We start from the raw sequence: 18,722 nt of genomic DNA on the forward strand, positions 1-18,722 counted from the left end.
AAACTGAAAACAGATTAGTTACATGGTAAAACACAATCGTTAAACTGTAAAACAGATTAGTTACATGGTGAAACACAATCGTTAAACTGTAAAACGGATTATTTACATGGTGAAACACAATCGTTAAACTGCAAAACAGATTAGTTACATGGTGAAACACAATCGTTAAACTGTAAAACAGATTAGTTACATGGTAAAACACAATCGTTAAACTGCAAAACAGATTAGTTACATGGTGAAACACAATCGTTAAACTGCAAAACAGATTAGTTACATGGTGAAACACAATCGTTAAACTGAAAACATATTAGTTACATGGTGAAACACAATCGTTAAACTGCAAAACAGATTAGTTACATGGGGAAACACAATCGTTAAACTGTAAAACAGATTAGTTACATGGTAAAACACAATCGTTAAACTGTAAAACAGATTAGTTACATGGTGAAACACAATCGTTAAACTGAAAACAGATTAGTTACATGGTGAAACACAATCGTTAAACTGTAAAACAGATTAGTTACATGGTAAAACACAATCGTTAAACAGCAAAACAGATTAGTTACATGGTAAAACACAATCGTTAAACTGCAAAACAGATTAGTTACATGTGAAACACAATCGTTAAACTGTAAAACAGATTAGTTACATGGTAAAACACAATCGTTAAACTGTAAAACAGATTATTTACATGGTAAAACACAATCGTTAAACTGTAAAACAGATTAGTTACATGGTGAAACACAATCGTTAAACAGCAAAACAGATTAGTTACATGGTGAAACACAATCGTTAAACTGTAAAACAGATTAGTTACATGGTGAAACACAATCGTTAAACAGCAAAACAGATTAGTTACATGGTGAAACACAATCGTTAAACTGTAAAACAGGTTAGTTACATGGTGAAACACAATCGGTAAACTGTAAAACAGATTAGTTACATGGTAAAACACAATCGTTAAACTGTAAAACAGATTAGTTACATGGTGAAACACAATCGTTAAACTGTAAAACAGATTAGTTACATGGTAAAACACAATCGTTAAACTGTAAAACAGATTAGTTACATGGTGAAACACAATCGTTAAACTGTAAAACAGATTAGTTACATGGTAAAACACAATCGTTAAACTGTAAAACAGATTAGTTACATGGTGAAACACAATCGTTAAACTGCAAAACAGATTAGTTACATGGTAAAATACAATCGTTAAACTGCAAAACAGATTAGTTACATGGTAAAACACAATCGTTAAACTGTAAAACAGATTAGTTACATGGTGAAACACAATCGTTAAACTGTAAAACAGATTAGTTACATGGTGAAACACAATCGTTAAACTGCAAAACAGATTAGTTACATGGTAAAATACAATCGTTAAACTGCAAAGCAGATTAGTTACATGGTAAAACACAATCGTTAAACTGTAAAACAGATTAGTTACATGGTGAAACACAATCGTTAAACTGCAAAGCAGATTAGTTACATGGTGAAACACAATCGTTAAACTGTAAAACAGATTAGTTACATGGTGAAACACAATCGTTAAACTGCAAAACAGATTAGTTACATGGTGAAACACAATCGTTAAACTGCAAAACAGATTAGTTACATGGTGAAACACAATCGTTAAACTGCAAAACAGATTAGTTACATGGTGAAATACAATCGTTAAACTGCAAAACAGATTAGTTACATGGTGAAACACAATCGTTAAACTGAAAAACAGATTAGTTACATGGTGAAACACAATCGTTAAACTGCAAAACAGATTAGTTACATGGTGAAACACAATCGTTAAACTGCAAAACAGATTAGTTACATGGTGAAATACAATCGTTAAACTGCAAAACAGATTAGTTACATGGTGAAACACAATCGTTAAACTGAAAAACAGATTAGTTACATGGTAAAACACAATCGTTAAACTGCAAAACAGATTAGTTACATGGTGAAACACAATCGTTAAACTGCAAAACAGATTAGTTACATGGTAAAACACAATCGTTAAACTGCAAAACATTAGTTAAACCTTAAAATAGATTAATTAAACTGTAAAACAGATTACTTCAATCTTAAAATAGTTAGTCAAAACATAAATCAGATTAGTTACAATATAACACAGATTAGTTAAACTGTAAAATGCATTAGTTAAACCATAAAACAGGTTAATTTTAACTAGTCTCTCTCAGTCAGCAGATTTCCACTGAAGTTCACACTAGAAACATGAACCTCATTTTGTCTTTCAGTTGCCAATCGACCTTCTGTGCATTTTCAACAACTCCTGATCTGATTTACGATTTGCTGCATTCACAGGTCCACAGGTCACTGAAAGGGGCAACACAGGTGGTAGTCAAGAAGGCATACGGCATGCTTGCCTTCATTGGCCGGGGCATTGAGTATAAGAATTGGCAAGTCATGTTGCAGCTGTATAGAACTTTAGTTAGGCCACACTTGGAGTATAGTGTTCAATTCTGGTCGCCACACTACCAGAAGGATGTGGAGGCTTTAGAGAGGGTGCAGAAGAGATTTACCAGAATGTTGCCTGGTATGGCGGGCATTAGCTATGAGGAGCGGTTGAATAAACTCGGTTTGTTCTCACTGGAACGAAGGAGGTTGAGGGGCGACCTGATAGAGGTCTACAAAATTATGAGGGGCATAGACAGAGTGGATAGTCAGAGGCTTTTCCCCAGGGTAGAGGGGTCAATTACTAGGGGGCATAGGTTTAAGATGAGAGGGGCAAGGTTTAGAGTAGATGTACGAGGCAAGTTTTTTACACAGAGGGTAGGGGGTGCCTGGAACTCGCGACCGGAGGAGGTGGTGGAAGCAGGGACGATAGTGACATTTAAGGGGCATCTTGACAAATACATGAATAGGATGGGAATAGAGGGATACGGACCCAGGAAGTGTAGAAGATTGTAGTTTAGTCGGGCAGCATGGTCGGCACGGGCTTGGAGGGCTGAAGGGCCTGTTCCTGTGCTGTACTTTTCTTTGTTCTTTGTTCTTTGTTCTTTGTTCAATATAGATAATAATAATCGCTTATTGTCACGAGTAGACTTCAATGAAGTTACTGTGAAAAGCCCTTAGTTAAACCGTAGAAGAGAATGGTTAAACATTAAAACAGATTAGTTAAACCATAAAGCAGCTGAGCTAAACCTTAAAATACACGGTAGTCGCTACACTCCGGCGCCTGTTCGGGTACACTGAGGGAGATGACATCCGATGGGGTCTGGCCCGCGATAGGGGTCCACCGATCGGCGGGCTGGCCTATCCCCCCCCCCGGGCATACTTTGTTGCGCGGCCGGCACCTGAACCCCCACGCCATGTTGCGTTGGGGCCGGCGCACTGGAGAAGTCCCCCGCGCATGCATGGGTTGGTGCAGCCCAACTGCGCATGCGCAGGTTTGCGCGGCGCCCGTTTGGCGCCGGGAAGGGAGGCTGGAGCGGCGTGAACCGCTCCAGCGCCGTGCTGGCCCCCACTGGGGGCCAGAATCGGTTGTCCCCGCGCCCGTTTCACGCCATCGTGAAACGCGAGGGCGTTCACGATGGCGCGAACACTTAGTCTCTATTTAGGAGAATCGCGCCCAGAATGTCCAGTTCACCTAACATCATGGGGGCAATTCTCCGAGCCCCGCGCCGGGTCAGCGAATCGCCGCAACCGTGCCACGTCGCCCCGACTCCGGCGCCCAATACTCCGAGGTGCGGAGAATCGGAGCCATTTGCGCCGGTGCGTTTGGCGCGAGCCGGTCGCGGGCTGCTGCCCGTGGCCAGGCCGCCGATTCTCCAGCCCGGATGGGCCGAGCGGCCATGTGGAAACAGCAGAGTCCCGCCAGCGCCGTTCACCCCTGGTCACTGCCGGCGGGAACTCTGTGCGAAGGGTCGGGGGCGGCCTGCGGGGTGGGGAGAAGCGCTCCTTCACCGGGGGGAGGGCTCCGATAGGGTCTGGCCTGCGATCGGGGCTCACCGATCGGCGGGCCAGCCTCTCCCCCCCCCGGGCCTACTTTGTTCCGCTTCCGGCCCCAGAACCCCCTCGCCATGTTGCGTCGGGGCCGGAGCGTTGAAGAAGTCCCCCGCGCCTGCGCGGGTTGGCACGGCACCCAATTGGCGCTTGGAAGGGAGGCTGGAGTGGTGTGAACCGCTCCAGCGACGTGCTTGCCCCATATGGGGGCCACAATTGGTTGTCCCCGTGCCCTTTTCACGCCATCGTGTAACCCGACGGCATTCACGACGGCGCAAACGCTTAGTTTCCATTTTGGAGAATCGCGCCCGATGTCTTTCGGGACTTGTGGGTGGAAACCGGAGCACCCGGAGGAAACCCACGCAGACACAGGGAGAACGTGCAGACTCCGCACAAAAAGTGACCCAAGCCAGGAATCAAACCTGGGACCCTTGTGCTGTGAAGCAATCGTGCTAACCACTGTGCTACTATGCCGCCCACATGGTAAATCAGATTAATTAAACCTTAAAATAGATTATTTAAATATTTAAACAGATTAGTTGCATGGTTAACCAGATTAGTTAAACATTAAAACACATTAGTCTTATAGTAAAACAGATTAAACAGGAAAACAGATTCATTATACCATAAAACAGATTAGTTACATGGTAAAATAGATGATTTAAAACGGAACCAATGAATAAAAGATGAGACAGATTAATTATACTGTGAAGTAGTTTCAAAGGGTCCTACTTCCACTTCCTTATCATTGTCTACCTTAGTTCAGTTGCTGTTGAAACCATAGCTGGCTATGTGATCTCTAGACAAATACTCTAAGGGATGTATTGTCACTTTCATTCTTTGCTATTCATAAAAATCAACTCATGCAAATCTCTGTTGCCTTTGTCTTATCCAGCAGCAAGTTCCCATCTGTCCCTACCTTCCAATCATGCAGACCAACATCGGCTCTCAGTCCTCTGACTTCCTGAATTTGAACTTTCTTTGTAAATTGCAGAATGGCCTTGCCTCTACCTGACTCCCATAAACTCATCCAGTCCTTAAAACCCTCCTCCCCGAAAACTCTCTGGTTCTGCCTCTTGTGTATTCCTTGCCATTTCTTCCACACTGTTGGCGCTTGTGCCTTCTGACTCAAAGATCTGAAATCCGCTCCCTAAATCCCAGCTACTGCCCACCTCTGTCCCCTCCATAAAACACACACAGGAGTAGGAATTGGTCTCGATGATGTACAATGGGTGTTATTGGACAAGTGGCCATTCTACCCTGTGCCTAATAGTTAATGCCATTTACTGAAATAGAACTGAATATCAGATCTATAATGGACAGTCAATCCAATAATACCCATGAACAACCACCTGAGACAAACATTTTGTTACTCCCCACGCCAGGGTGTCAGATTGCATTTCTATCTCTCCATGGAGCACATTGGGAGGATTTCCTGCATTCAAAGATCGCTACAAATATTAGCCATTGTTTTGATCAGAGGAGCTGGGATGTTCAGTGCAAAGGTCACAGATGGATATTTAAAGGAAGTGCTTTCTTTCTTCATTATAACTATAATCTTCAAGAATTGGACATTGTAGCAAAGGTGAAACCCTGTAACCTGGTGGAAGAGGTTTATGTGAAGGGGAGCAGTCATGGAGCTGAGACTAACAAGCATGCATTTCAACACAGCACAGCATGGCTGCATGTGTGCCATCCACAGGATGTACATACGATAAGGGAGCAGTAGTAGGCCATGTGGCCCCTTCAACTTGCTCCACAGTCAATAAGGTCATGGCCAGAATTTTACACTTCCCCCACAGGTGGGTCTGAGGTGGGGCTTAAAATTACATGGATGGGATTCCCCCCAGGATCCCACCTGATGCAATTTTATGGTGGGGTGGGCAGAGTCTTGGATGGGAAGTCCGCGCATGCTTCTATTAAGGCCACTTAAGGGCCTTTTCCCACTCATGCTTTAGGCTGGCGGGCACCATTGGAGCAAAGTGCCACATAGAAAAAGCTTGCAATCTTGATTTTGGGTGGGAATGGCTGGAGGAGCACACCTCTCAATCTGAGGACCCTCTCCTCAGGGACCTGGGAGGTCCAACTCTCCATCACCTCCCATCCCCTCCCCCTTTCAGGCCTATCTGCCGACACCGAGGTCACCACTCCCAATCACCTACAGCATCTCCTTACTTCCCTCCCCCAGGACCTTTGGTACTCACCTAAAGTGTGGTCCCGGGACCTTGGCTCAGTCGTGGTGTTGCAGTACCTCTTCTAGCCACTGCAGCGCTCTGCCTGGAGGGGTTGGAGAGCTGTCAGCCATCTGATTGGCTATGAACTCTACAAGACAGAACTTCCGTCCAAGGGTGGACAGAGTACCACTTAATGCCAATCAACGCTTAATTGAGGGGAAATTGGCAGGAAGCCTATGAGGGTCAGTGGGGTTACATTCCCTGCCCACTCTTATGATGGCGGGCAGCGAGCACTCACCATCCTGAAATTCAAGCCCATGGCTGATCTGTTTGCGTTTTGAGTTCCACATTCCCCATCTACCACTGATCGCCTTTGATTCCCTAGCCTCACAGGGAACAATCAACTTTTGTCTTAAAGTGTTTCCACTGCCTTCTGAGGCAGAGTTCCAAAGTCGCACAATCCTCTGACAGAAAGAAATTCTCCTCATCTCTGTCCTATAGTTCTAATTTAAAAACAGCAACTCCTAGTTCTGGAATCACCCACTTGAGGAAATATTGTTTCCATGTCCACCTTGCCAAGACCATTCAAGATCATATATACTTCAATCAAGTCACCCCTCATTCTTCTAAACTCCAGAGGAAACAACTTCATAGAATCCTTACAGTGCAGAATACGACCATTCGGCCCATCCAGTTTGCACCGACCCCCTAAAAGAACACCCTACCTGGGCCCACACACCCACCCTATCCCTGTAACCCCACCTAGCCTTTGGACACTAAGGGGCAATTTAGCCTGGCCAATCCACCTAACCTGCACATCTTTGGACTGTGGGAGGACCCCGGAGACCCAGAAGAAACCCACGCGGACTTGAGGAGAATGTGCAAACTCCACACAAACAGTTACCCAAGACAGGAATCGAACCTGGGTCCCTGGCACTGTGAGGCAGCAGTGCTAACCATTGTGCCGCTGCTCTTGTCCAACCTATCCGCATAAGACAATACGCTCGTTCCAGCCATCAATATCGTGACCGCCCCTCTCTGAACCACCTCCAATGCATTTACATCCTTCCATAAGTAAGGCGATCAAAATTGCACATTGTATTTGAGATGTGGGCCGGAATTCTCCCGCCATTTGCTGGCGGTGGGATTCTTCGGTCCCACCAAAAGTGCAGCTCTGCCTATGGGTTTCCCTGTGGGGTGGTTTGAATGGGAATTCCCATTGACAGTGGTGGGAACAGACAGTCCCACCGCCAGCGAGCGGCGTGCTGCCTCCCGCTGTCGCGAAACACGTGGCTGGTGGGTTGGAGAGTCCAGCCCGTGGTCTCCCCAATGCCCTGTGTAACTGAAGCATAACATTACTTTTATGTTCAATTCTTGTAATAATCTTCTTGATTACGCGCCATATCTACATACCAGCTTTATGTACCTCTTGCACTAGAACACCTAGATCCCTCGTCACTGCTGCAAGATTACCTTGATAGCACCTCCCAAATCTGTGACCTCCACTATCTAGAAGGACAAGGGCTGGAAGTGCTTGGGAACATCATCGTCCCCGTGTTTCCTTCCAAGTTCCAGACCACCCATTTGGACATGTATCAATATTCCATCATTGTCGGCAGGTCGAAATACTGGAACTAACAGCAATGATTTATTCACTCAGCAGATTGCAGCCGTTCAAGATGAAGACCTGCTATCTGTCACCTTTGCCGGGGCAACTAAGGATGATTAATAAATATGGCCTTGTCAGTGACACCCATTTGCCAAGAACGAAATGTGAAACCTCCAGCTTCAGCGGTCAAGGTCAGAATGAGATAAAAGGGTGACTGATTTCACTGCAAAGTGATAGTACGGTTCCTTCTGTACCACAATGGGAAGTCCATATTAGCACTCTGGACTGCATCACGTGCATGCCTATATCCTGGTCACGTCTCAGGATTTCTGACTCTTTTTAACGGAAGGATCTAAATGCAACAACTTTAATTTTCTGAAGGTCATTCAAATTCACAAAATGGCCATGCAGTCGTACATCTTGTGGATAACACACGCTGCATCCAAAATGTGCTACGTTGGGAATGTATGCTTGTGCAGAAAGGTTGGCTTCAGTTTTCTAAGACTGCTCTTCTTCACACGAACAGTTCCACCATGTTACAGGATTTCACCTTTGCTACAAATGCCCATTAATTGTGGGTATAAAATCCAGATAAAGATTCCAGCCATTGGCTCAGTCAGAAGATTGTACGTTCAAAGACTCTATCTGTGCTGTCATTCCAGCCCACTGCTGAGGGTGGGCTAGACCAGGGTTTTTCAAAGTATGGGTCGCGACCTACGGATGGGCCGCTGTCAGGGGTCAGGAGGGTTGCGGAGCGATCGGTCGTGGCACTCCCGCAGTGGGAGAAGCCCACAACAGTGCCAGCGGCATTTGAATTGAGACTGGCGGCCGCTACTGGCTTTAAAATTGGAATGCCGGCTGCAACCGGCTTTTAAATGAGAACAAAATGAGGCTGTGTGCAGTCTTCCAACCATAAGCGGCAGCAGTGAGCAGCTCACGTGCCCTGCAGGTACACTTGACATAAAGCACCCTGTACATACATGCTTTTGGCGCCAAATCCCAGAGGAGAGCTGCTTCTATTTTCTAATTGTTGATAGACAAAGCAAGCAAGGATAATGAAGCTGGATCATTTAGTTACAAGTAAGAGATGGCCGGAGATACAAATTGACAGTGTACCTACTGAACAGGATCTCCCATCTCAATCTGCTGGAGAGAGCTGCTCAGGAGAATCCACAGCAGGACAGAGCAGTGCTGAGTGTTAGCTCTGGTGAACAGCCTACAAAGAATGGTAGCACAGTGGTTAGCACAGTTGCTCCACAGCTCCAGGGTCACAGGTTCGATTCCCGGCTTGGGTCACTGTCTGTGCGGAGTCTGCACATCCTCCCTGTGTGTGCGTGGGATTCCTGCGGGTGCTCCGGTTTCCTCCCACAGTCCAAAAATGTGCAGATTAGGTGGATTGGCCATGCTAAATTGTCCTTGGTGTCCTAAAAGGTTAGGTAGGGTTACTGGGTTACGGAGATAGAGTGGAGGAGTGGGCTTAAATAAGGTGCTCTTTCCAAGGGCCGAATGGCCTCCTTTTGCACTGTAAATTCTATGATTCCATGATTCAATAAAGAATCTTCTTCCCCTCTGTTACCAGATTCCTAAACGACCCTCTTATGTAGTTGACACGACACCCCTGTATGCTTCACCCGATGCCAGTGTTATGTAGTTGTATTGTGTACCTTGTGTTGCCCTATTATGTATTTTCTTTTATTTATTTTTCTTTTCATGTATTTAATGATCTGTTGAGCTGCTCGCAGAAAAATACTTTTCACTGTACCTCGGTACACGTGACAATAAACAAAATCCAAATCCAAAGAAAAATAATTTGGGAACAAAGCAGTACAAGGATGATTTCTTGAGGTATGGTTTTGTCAGTTGTGCCAGTGCAAATAAGGATGCAAAGCCCATGTGTGTTATATGCAGGAAGGTATTTGCAAATGAGAGAAGTTACAGAAAGCAAAGTGGTGAGTGAAAAATTCCTTTTGAGGTTGAGACCCCAGAGTCAGATATGAACTTACAGCTGACGCCAAATGAAAAGACTGTTGTACCTGGCCTATGACAGCACATTAAAAACACGCCAAAAGTTCATGAGACTATCAGCATTCTTGAGCAGCATCTCTCGGGAGTGTCCAGTTCTGAGTAAAACTAGCATTTTGTTGCTATTGTCCTTCATGGCGACCTACATGGGCAAGGTTGGATTTTTCATTCTCTCAAAGATGAAGACGGCACAGAGGAACTGGCTGAACTCTGCACCTGATATATGCATTGTCCTCTACTCTTGTGAACCTGAATGGAGTGAGATCATCAGGACCAAGCAGGCTCTCCTTTCGCATTAAAGGTAAGTAAACATGGCCTGTGTCACGAAAGTTGGCAGAGTGTGTTGCGAAGGTCGGCCGGTGTGGGTCGCGAAGGTTGACCAGAGTGGGTCGTGAAGATCGGCTGGCAAGGGTCCTGAAGGCACTTCCTATCACTTTGCAGTGAAATCTGTCACTTTTCCATTTCATTCTGACATTGCCACTTGACCGTTAAAGCTGGAGGTTTCAAATCTCAGCCGGTTGACAAAAGTGGGTCCCAGATAAAAAAGGTTTGAAGAACACTAGGCTAGATTGTTGGAGATGCCGTCCAGGAGACAAGGCATTAAATCAAAACATCATCTTCTCTCTTGCGTGAATGAAATAATTTCCATGGCACAATTTGAAAACAGGAGAAATTTCCCCTTGTCTCCTTTCACACTGCTGTCGATGGAACCTTGCTGTACACAAATTGCCTGTATATGACTGTACTTCAAAAGTACGTCATTGGTTGTAAGATATTTTGGAATATCCCTTAGTCATGAAAATCACTATACAAATGTAAGTCTGTTTTTCAAATCACCTATCCAGATTATCTGAGATAATTCAAATATTTTTCACACTCTAGTGATTGTCCACATCAATCATTGTGGGGATAATCTTATTAACTGAGGAGAAACTATGGTTAGATTTTAAGGAGGTTCTGTCTGCCTGTGCTGGCGAAGTGTGTGGGAATGAGGAGGTGGTAGCAGATATAATTGACAGTCTACTGGCCAATCGCTGGAGTGTAAGTATCAGACATAAGGCTGATGGTCTGCCCTGCAGCCAATAGGAAAGCACATGGCCGGGATTCTCCGAGCCCGCGCCGGGTCGGAGAATCGCCGGTCACGCTGGAAATTCCCGCCACGCCGCTCCGACGCCGGGACGCGATGCTCCGGCAACCGGAGAACTGGCGGCAATACCGCGCGTGCGGTCGACGCGGCGCCGGTCGGGGGCCGTTGCAAACAGCCCCCGCGGCAATTCTCCACAGTCGGCCGGCTGAGTTCCGCCGGTGTGGTTCCAACCTGGTAACACCCGGCAGGAGCGCGGACCCGCGGCCGCGTTGGCCGTCCTGGTGGGGGGGGGGGCGGGGGATCAGACTCTGGGGGGGGCATGCACGACAGCCAGGCCCGCGATCGGGGGCTACCGATCGGCAGGCACGTGTGATCCGGAGGGGGCCTACCTCCTTCTGTGTGGGCCCTCTGTGTGGCTCCGCCATGTTGCGTGGCGCCGGCGCAGAAACGGTCACCACGTGCATGTGCGGACCCGTGCCGGCAGTGCAGGGCGCTATCGGCGCCAGAGCAGCGTGCAGCACTCTGGCGCCCTGCTCGGCCCCCTCTGGCCCACTGAATCACTGGACCAGGTGGCCCGTTGACTCCGGCGTCAACACTTGGCCGGGACTTTGGAGAATCCCGGCCATGGTATGGAGGGCTTGTGCTGCTCGAACTGCTCAGGGAAGAAAGCACTCAAGGTCTCTTGCTGAAGAATAGGAACAAGGCACAAATAAACAGTTTGTTCTCACACATAAGTGGACTCCCTTGCTATCTTATATTTTATAGTACGAAGTCTTACAACACCAGGTTAAAGTCCAACAGGTTTGTTTCGATATCACTAGCTTTCGGAGCGCTGCTCCTTCCTCAGGTGAATGAAGAGGTCTGTTCCAGAAACACATATATAGCCAGATTCAAAGATGCCAAACAATGCTTGGAATGCGACCATTAGCAGGTGATTAAATCTTTACAGATCCAGAGATGGGGTAACCCCAGGTTAAAGAGGTGTGAATTGTGTCAAGCCAGGACAGTTGGTAGGATTTTGCAGGCCAGATGGTGGGGGATGAATGTAATGCCCTCTTTGTCACAATTCACACCTCTTTAACCTTGTCAGATCTATGATCACAAGTAAGTGATGAAGTTGTTGAAGAATATCAGGTCGCAAAGATTCTGGTATAATGTCCTGCCTGCCTTTAAAAGTGACTCCCCAGGAGATGCCTAGCTGGTCTCAATAAGGCCCAAATAGTTTTGTGTGTTCGTGGACGTGTATAATTGAATAAATCCATCCTTCGATGGTGGTTTTCCACAGTTTCTGTTGTGTGGAATCTTTTGCTATTTCATCTTGGAGCAACTGGCATTTATGTTGCACAAAATTTACCAGATCAATGGACAAACCTGCATTCTACCACAGGTGTAACGTTGCAGCTCCCTTGAAATTTCCAAATCTGTTGAAACATTTTGTTGTTATAGACATAGACCATACAGTGCAGAAGGAGGCCATTCAGCCCATTGAGTCTGCACCAACCCACTTTAAGCCCTTCCACCCTATCCCCATAACCTCTCTTAACCTTTTTGGACACTAAGGGCAATTTAGCATGTCCAATCCATCTAACCCGTACATCTTTGGACTGTGGGAGGAAACCAGAGCACCTGGAGGAAACCCACGCACACACGGGGAGAACATGCAGACTCCGCACAGACAGTGACCCAGCGGGAAATCGAACCTGGGACCCTGGTGCTGTGAAGCCACTGTGCTAACCACTGTGCTACCGTGCTGCCCAGAAAGTCTACTGCACCTGGTATTCCCAGGGGGTCTCCCATCCAAGTACTAACGAAGCTTGAGTCTGCTTAGCTTCCGAGATCAGACAAGATCGGGCGTTTTCAGACTAGTATGGCCATTGGCAAATGATGAACTGCCAATGATGGGCAAATGATGGCAAATGATGTCATGAACTGAGGTGATAGGAGTATTCATGAGATTGATCTTTCCTGTGAAGTTTGATTAATTCCATGCATTGTTACCAGTGTTAGGTCACAGCATGCTGGTAGACCTACAATCACTGGGCCTTTAGTCTCCATGATGTAGGAACCCAGAGGATTGATTTTACATGAACTCCAGGACTATGGAATTAGTGAACAAATGTAGGCTTAAAGTTTCACAGTAGCCATGGCCGTCCATGCCATGTCTTTTAGAATTCTCTGAGTAGTATGTTGACATTTGTCCCTGTGTCAATCGTGGCCAATAACGAATAGTTGCCAACTTGGGTAGGACAGATAACTTGAATCATGGCAAACGCCTCAGATGATGTGATGATATCAATGTTTTCCACGAGATTGGCAGTGAGAAAGATGTGCTCACCACTCTTTGTACCCACTGTATGCATAGAATCATAGAATTTACAGTGCAGATGGAGGCCATTTGGCCCATCAAGTCTGCATCAGCCCTTGGAAAGAGTACCCAAACTAAGTCCACACTTCCACACCAGCCCCGGAACCCAGTAACCCCACCCAACCTTTTTGGACACTAAGGGCAATTTAGCATGGCCTATCCACCTAACCTGCACATCTTTGGACTGCGGGAGGAAACCGGAGCACCCGGAGGAAACCCATGCAGACACAGGGAGAACATGCAGACTCCGCACAGACAGTGACCCAAGCCGGGAATCAAACCTGGGACCCTGGAGCTGTGAAGCAACAGTGCTAACCACTGTGCTACCGTGCCGCCCATGCGGTCTGTTTGGATCAGTGCAAGGCTCGTTGGAGCTGTGCCAGCCTTTGCTCTGGTGCACTGCTGCTGCCAATGGCCCTTTCTGCCACATGCTTTGCAGAACTAATGGAAAGCTGAGAATTTCCTTGGTGCATGCAGAAGGCCACACCTTCCACGTGTCTTGCTAGGTTTTGGTGTTCCAATGAGCGCATCAATAATTGGGCTTGTGCTTAACTTTGTCCCCACGTTCACCCTTGAGTAGTTCTTTGATGCTTTATGTTTTGGGCTTGTCCAGCAGAGCTTTCTGAAATGCTTCCAGAGGGAGTGGATGCGATCACCAACTCAACAATTTTATCTGCTAGATCTGTGTTTGAAACATCACAGTATGTCCCCCGTTCGCTACATCTGCTGGCAAAGTAATCTCTGGGTTCGGTGAGCTATTGTCAAAATGATGAATATGGAAGTTAACTTGATCCTGAACGATCTTCCATATTTTGGGAGGATTCTATAGCTCTTCTGTTGTTAATCCTGATGTTTTCAGCCTATGTAGGTTTCATTCCCAATTGCTATGTGGATTTTTAATGGCTTGCTTGTCTGGTTCAGACACACATAAATCAAGAAACCACAGCACCACAAGCTGTTTAAACATTTTGAATCGGAGAGTAGATCAGCTGCATCCCAATTCAAACTGAAGCATTTTGGAAACATTCTGACAATATCCTTTTGACTTTCATCCCAAAGAGTCCCTGGGATGAGTGTCACTGTGGCAGATTTCAAGCTCTTTTTCGAAGCTCCACTCATCAAAAGCGCAATCTTCGCTGGCCAGATGTTTATGACAGTTTTAGGGTTTCTTGTTGACTGTGCCTCGCTCCCTATCAATTCGGCCCACACCCTGTCACTTTGCCTGCCCCGACTGAGCTAACTGGGTCTAGTCCTCTCAATACGCTGTCCCACTCATGGAACTGACAGGTTTTGTGCTGTAATCACATCACAAGGGATCCATCCCTTGTGTACCGAAAACAACCTCTCTCTAAATGTTGGAAAGACCAAGGAACTGATCATCGACTTCAGGAAGCGTAGCACGACACACACACCCATCTGCATCAATGGCTCCGAAGTGGAGATGGTCGATAGTTTTAAGTTCCTGGAGATCACCATCATCAACAGTCTGTCCTAGTCCACTCACATTGATGCAAAATTCAAGAAAGCCCGACAACGTCTCTACTTCCGACGGAGATGTCTGCATCGACTCTCACAAACTTCTGTAGATGTGCGATAGAGAGCATCCTATCTGGCTGCATCACAGCCTGGTACGGCAACTGCTCGGTCCAAGATCGCAAGAAACTGCAGAGTGTGGTGAACTCAGCCCAACGCACCACACAAGCTTGTCACCCTCACATTGATTCTGTAGACACCTCCTGCTGCCTCAGGAAGGCATTATCAGAGCATTATCAGAGCATTATCAGAGACCCCTCCCACCCAGGCATCGCCTTCTTCCAGACCCTTCCATCAGGCAGAAGGTACAGAAGTCTGAAGACTCGCAGATTCAAACATAGGAACAGCTTCTTCCCCACAGCTACAAGACTCCTCAACGACTCCCCCTCGGACTGATCTGTTCCCTGTAAGAACACTATTCACAATGCCCTATGCTGCTCTTGCTCATGTATTTGCTTTGTGCGGCCTTGTTCCGCATTGTAACCAATCGCTGTTTGTCGATGTACCATTTGTCAATGTTCCCTGTTGATTATTCTTTTGTCTACTATGTACATCCTGTGTACGTTCCCTCGGCCGCAGAAAAATACTTTTCACTGTACTTCGGTACATGTGACAATAAATCAAATCTATCAATCAATCCGCTTATCAGCTCTTTATTTGTGCACTACCCAAGCACTGTGTCTCCAAATCATTTCTGTGCAGTCACTACTCTGCGCTTTCAACGTTCCCCGATGCTGCGACTCTGTCGCGATCTGACAAGAATGTCGAGTGTCTCCTCATGCCACGTAGCACAACCTAAGGCTGTTCATCATGCTGTGCCTGTACTTAATCTTGTTGCCAGCTTGGGCGGCATAGTGGTGCAGTGGTTAGCACTGCTGCCTCACGGCGCTGAGGACCCAGGTTCGATCGCTGCCCCAGGTCACTGTCCGCGTGGAGTTTGCACATTCTCCCCATGTCTGACTGCGCCCCACCCCCACAACACAAAGATTTTTCTTTTTTGAAAATGTTTTAATTGCAATTTTTCATTTGATTTACTGTACAGTAGACAAGGGTATGTGCATCAGGTACAATATATAAGAAATTTCTATTGATATCACCCCACTCTTCCCCCCCCACCCCCGCATTAGGTTCCCTCCCTCCACCCCTCCCTCCCCCCCTTTTGTTGTTTTCAGATATTTTCTTTGGTCTCATATCATGCAGTGGACGATTGTCCTCTATTTACATCTAAGTGGTTCTTTTCCCTTCCCCTAACCCCTTTGTCGATTGACCCCGCCAACCCTCTCCTCCCCTCCATTCTGTTTTGGGGGTTCTGTTCTTTGTGGCCTTGCTATAGGCCCCCTATTATCCATTTTGGCCGTTCTCCAGCCTCCCCCTCCTCTCTCACTGGCGCCCCCCCCCTCCCCTCCCTGTCTGGACCCTGCTGTCTCGTGGGTTACCGTGTGCACTCCACCCTGCCCCTTGCTCTGCTGGCTGTTGACTTCAAACAGGTCCTGGAACAAGTTGGTGAATGGCCTCCACATTTTGTGGAAGCCATCCTCTGACCCTCCGGTAGTGAATTTGATCTTCTCCAGGTGGAGAAATTCCGACAGGTCTGCCAGCCAGTCTGCAGCTGGGGGTGGTGCTGCTGATTGCCAGCCAAGCAGGATTCTTCGGCAGGTGATCAGGGAGGCAAAGGCAAGGGCGTCAGCTCCTTCCCCATGAAGAGTTCTGGCAAGTACGATACCCCGAAGACTGCCACTCTGGGGCATGGCTCCACCCTCACCTCCACAATCTTTGACATTGCCTTAAAGAAGGCTGTCAGAACCTGACAAGTCTGCAGCATGTCCAGAACATGTGGGTGTGGTAGGCTGGGCCTCCCTGGCACCGTTCACATCTGTCCCCCACCTCCGGAAAGAACCTGCTCATTCGGGTTCTGGTTAGGTGTGCTCTGTGCACCACTTTCAGTTGCATGAGGCCTTGCGCAAGTCCGGGTGGAGTTGGCCCTGTTCAGTGCTTCGTTCCAGAGTCCCCACCCTATTTCAATCCCTAGTGCTTCCTCCCATTTTTCCCGTGTTTCGTTAGCGGGGAGCGTGCCCTTTCTAATAGTCGTCTGTACAGGTCCCCGCTGTCCCCCCCTCCCAGATTACCCTCGTCCAGTAGTTTCTCTAGCATTGTGTGTCTCGGGGTCCACTGTCATCTCCTTGCGGACAAAGTTCTTGACCTGTAGGTATCGGAGTTTGTTCCTGTTAGGTAGCTGCAATCTCTCTGTCAGATCCTATCAGTTCTCTAGCCTGTCCTCTGCGTAAAATCAGTGTTCCTCCGTCCCGTCTCCACCTCTTAAAGATGGTGTTTAGCATGGCTGGAGCTTGTAGTTGCCGTAGGTGGGGGCCATGGTGGATATTTCGGTCAAGCCGAAATGCTGCCACATCTGGTTCCAGGTTCGGAGAGTGGCTACCACCACTGGACCTGCTGAGTGTTTTGCTGGTGGAGATGGGAGTGCTGCTGTGGCGAGGGCCCTGAGGAATGTTTCTGTACAGGAGCTTTCCTCCATCTTCATCCGAGGCTGTCCAGTGGTAGTACTGTAGGTTTGGGAGGACCAGGCACCCCCTCCCCATGTTTCTTCTCCTCTGTAGCACTTTTTGGGGGATCCTTGGGATCTTCCCCTGCCACCACTCACCCACACTAACAGCAAATCACCGCATTGAAGAAGACCTTGGGGATGTAGATCGGGAGGGATCGGAACAGGAAGAAGAACCTGGGCAGTAAATTCATCTTGATCATCTGTACCCGCCCCACTGGGGAGAGCGGGAGTGTGTCCCATCTCTGTGGGTCCTTTTTTACTTCCTCCACCAGACTGGTCAGGATCCACTTGTGGATCCATGTTCAGCCATGGGCAATCTAGATCCCGCAGGTAGCAGAATTTGCTTTGGGCTGGTTTGAATGGTAGATCCCCCAGCTCTTCCCCTACCCTGTCGTGTTCACAGGGAAGACTTCACTCTTGCTCAGGTTGAGTTTGAGCGCGAGAAGGTTCCAAACTCTCTCAGGAGCTTCATGATTACGTCCATGTCGCTTTGCGGGTCCGAGATGTAGAGGAGCAGGTCTTCCGCATAGAATGAGACTCTGTGCTCTCTGCCTCCTCTTCAGATTCTCTTCCAGCTTGCCGCTTTGAGGGCGATCGACAATAGCTCAATTGTCAGGGCGAACAGGAGCAGGGACAGCGGGAATCCCTGCCTGGTGCCCCTGTGCAGCTGGAAGATGTTGGTCCCTATGCTCGCCTTGGGGGCATTGTACAGGAGTTTCACTCATGAGGTGAACCCTGTCCCCAGCCCAAACCACTCAAGTACTTCTACGAGGTACTTCCACTCAACTCTGACAAAGGCCTTCTCTGTGTCCGGGAGTCGGTCACCTCAGGTATTCTCTCCCCAGATGGGGTCATTGTCACGTTTAGCAGCCGTCTGATGCTTGCTGTTAGCTGTCTACCCTTAACAAAGCCTGTCTGGTCCTCTGTGACCACCTTTGGTACGCAGTTCTCCAGCTGCTTGGCTAGGATTTCTGCGAGCAATTTCGCATCCACATTGAGCAGCAAGATGTGTTTGTATGATCTACATTCCTTTGGGTCTTTGTCTTTCTTGGGTACCAGCAAAAGGTGGCTTGTATTGCGCTGGAGGCTGGGCGCCCCTCGCTAGCAAGTCTGTAAACATCTCCCACATGTGCGGGGCAAGTGACGGCGCGAATGCTTTGTAGAGGTCCGCCAGGAACCCATCAGGTCCCAGCGCCTTCCCCGCCTGCATGGAGCTGATGCTCTCCATGACTTCTCCCAGTTTTAGTGGTGCTTCCAGTCCCCTCCTCCAATTGTCCCCAACAACTGGCATGTCCAGTCCATCGAGGAACTGTTTCATCCTCAAGTCCCCATCGGGGGGGCTCGGAGGTGTACAGACCCCGGTAGAAGGCCTCAAACGCTTCATTGACTTTTTTGATTAAGCTACCAGTCCG

The 18,722-nt window shown here is 47.6% G+C and overlaps 1 protein-coding gene and 1 pseudogene across 1 annotated transcript in view; one reads left to right on the forward strand and one right to left on the reverse strand.

Moving 5' to 3' along the window:
* LOC140386673 (ras-like protein family member 10B) overlaps positions 1-18,722 on the forward strand; it is a 257,826-nt gene that overhangs the window by 101,616 nt on the left and 137,488 nt on the right. The window lies entirely within an intron of this gene.
* Positions 12,613-12,731, reverse strand: LOC140387570 (5S ribosomal RNA; annotated as a pseudogene).

The sequence above is a fragment of the Scyliorhinus torazame genome, chromosome 12, assembly GCF_047496885.1.
Source record: "Scyliorhinus torazame isolate Kashiwa2021f chromosome 12, sScyTor2.1, whole genome shotgun sequence".
NCBI classification, from domain to species: domain Eukaryota; kingdom Metazoa; phylum Chordata; class Chondrichthyes; order Carcharhiniformes; family Scyliorhinidae; genus Scyliorhinus; species Scyliorhinus torazame.